Genomic DNA, 3,135 nt, shown 5'->3' on the forward strand with positions numbered 1-3,135 from the left:
TTTTACTGGAAACGTATGATGTAATAACACACCAACTATTTATTTATATGTGTTTTACTGGAAGGTATGATGTAATAACACACCACTATTTATTTACATGGGTTTTACTGGAAAGTATGATGTAATAACACACCAACTATTTATTTATATGTGTTTTACTGGAAGGTATGATGTAATAACACATCATGTATTTACTTACATGGGTTTTACTGGAAAGTATGATGTAATAACACACCAACTATTTATTTATATGTGTTTTACTGGAAAGTATGATGTAATAACACATCAACTATTTATTTATATGGGTTTTACTGGAAGGTATGATGTAATAACACGTCAAGTATTTATTGACACGATTTTATATGCAAAATTTTATTGTTAGTTGGATGTACAAACACAATGTTGTTATTATTTAATTTCGACGTTTATGTATATATTGTCCACTGCTGACGAAGCAGTCTGTCGCAGAATGAAATGATAACTGTATCATGGCAACGCTTTCAATTTAAGTAGGCTTAACCAACTTTGGGCTACAAATTTTAGTAAGATTATGCTCGTTTTCAAAGATTTAAGTGTATAAAAAAAGATAACAAATATTAACTTTTTCTATTAATGTAGACAAGGGCATATTTATTGCAGGTTTGCAAGTGGAATTTGCTTCCGTTTCAACGTATTTTTGTTAACATCCAAATGCCGTTTAAGAACCTGCGTCCATACCCTCCTGGCCTGGAATCCTTCCGCACCTCAGTTGGGAACTTTTTTCGATACTTTTCCCTTCGCCTGCTATTGTGAGTGCCCTGGACATTTCAATAAAGGATAATGTCGTAAAGTTTATATTATAATAAATGAGTATTATTTCACTGGGTTGTAATAAATAAGTGAAACTGATGAACAACTCAAAAGTATCACATATCTGTTTGTCTATCTTCACGTGAAAAAATGACTTTGTTACACATATTAGAGTTAACTAATTTTGACTCTACTTTGGTTATGAAATTTGAAATAAAGAAAAATTTCAGAAAAATGTATAACATTTCTGCATCACGAGTTTTTAACCTTTGAGATCCCAGGAACTAAAATATCATGCTAACACCTAGACTTGATCAACACATTAAAACATTAACTACTGAATGTTAAACAATGCATTAAGATAGTAACTATTGTTTGATAAAACAAAGCATAAAAAAACATTAACTATCGTTTGTCAAACAATGCGTTAAAACACTAACTATGGTTTGATCAAACAACTCATTAAAACACTGGTTATAATTAAATCAAACAGAACTATTTATATATATCGTCTGATCAAATCGTTAAAACACTAAATATGGTTTGATCAAACAAAGTGTTGGTAGTTTGTCATGGTATTATCGAACATTGCAGAGAATAAGAAAGATTCTTTAAAAACCTTCTGAAACGTGATTACTAGACTAATGTTGATACCTACGTACATGTGTAATGGGTTGTCGTTGGCTTATCGTTAAGTTCGACACTGTACTAGTTAAAAATACATTTTTAATGCCATGGGTTAAGCACACAAGCCACCAAATGTAGGAGGTTTACGTCTTGAATTAAATCTGCAGCAGAGTTAATATTTAGTACTTTTCTATCCTCTGACATTATACATTATTCGTTACAAACGTTCTTAAACAAGATAAGAGATAGAAAGAACTACTGCAAAACTCTGTAGTATGGCCATTCTGGATATGAAGGTGGAGCGGAAATCCTGGGCAATTCTGGATCAGTTGAGGAGCTAGAGAATAGCTGGACAAGTGAGGAACTGGCGAAAAACTGCTTAAACCAAAATTACGGCGTTTTATAATGTTTAATTAATATAATTACGAGTTCAGTTTGCTCAATTCTGCGTGTGATTCTTTTAATATGATTGGTACTTCTATCAAACCAAAATCATAAATTATTGTTAATTAGTTTGGGCAATTATTCCTCGATATTGGCGTAGATATCCAAACCCACTAACTCGGAATGTATGGATACAAACAGATTAATTTCGGTCTTTTTACACATATTCTTACGCTGTTACTTCCTCTCAAAGTTCTGTTCGGGGCTAATAAACAGAACCAGTTGATGCTATTTCTCGTGTTACACTCTGGAATGTGTTTCCAACTAACTCTGTAATGTATTTTAAGTTCGTTCTATTCTTATTTGGTAATCTTGCTCGCTTGTTGGCATCAAACGTTTTATACAGAGGACTGATTTAGTAGATGGTTTCCTATTATGTATTTTCCATTACTGTATCTCTTCAATTGCTCTCAAAGTTTCAAAACGTTCAACATTTGCAATTTTAACGAATCCTTTACATGTACAATTGATAAAAAACATTCTGTAAATATCAATAGAATAAATATTTACTATATAATAGCAGCACTACAGTATTCATTGGATTAAACGATCTCACACACACACGTATATGTATTAAGGTGGTCCTTATTTTTGAAGTTTGACTTACAACACTCTCACCCTTCATTTTGTTCCAATATTATATATATAAATAACTCACAACAAATTTTATCCATATTGAACAACATTTTGTGGTTGCTCAAGGTAGTTGAAATTTTACCTTGTAGCTCGCATTATATCTGCATATACTGAATATTCTAAACCATTATTCCAAGGTTGATTTCTGAAGAAATTCAAGCTTATGCTGTGACACATTTCCTGGAAGAGTGTTGAGTCATTGGTCACGTAAAGGCCGTTTACTTTGATACAACAACGAGCAACATTAGTCACAGAAATGGAGCATATGTGGTATTAGAACAAAGGTTAAACAAGAATCTTCTATATTTGGCATGCTGGCATCATGTCTTAGCACTTGATTTGGTATGTATTTTCTAGGATTATATGGACTTTCCTCTAGTCCACATATTGCAATTTTTAATTGATTCCAACAGTCTTAGGAATACATGGACCAGTACAGTTATGAAACTGCAGCTGACCATGATGAAGTAGCAGAACCATAAAAAAGTTTGCTACCGAGTTTGCTACAAAACAAGAGTACCCTTGCTACATAGTCCGTTATATTTCACATCTAATAACATAACATAATATTTAAGGACAGCAAGGGTGTCAGATATAAAGGACTGCTTAGTGTAGGTAATATTAATTAATTAATTTTGT

This window comes from Limulus polyphemus, unplaced genomic scaffold (assembly GCF_000517525.1).
Source record: "Limulus polyphemus unplaced genomic scaffold, Limulus_polyphemus-2.1.2 Scaffold4088, whole genome shotgun sequence".
Taxonomy (NCBI): Eukaryota; Metazoa; Arthropoda; class Merostomata; order Xiphosura; family Limulidae; genus Limulus; species Limulus polyphemus.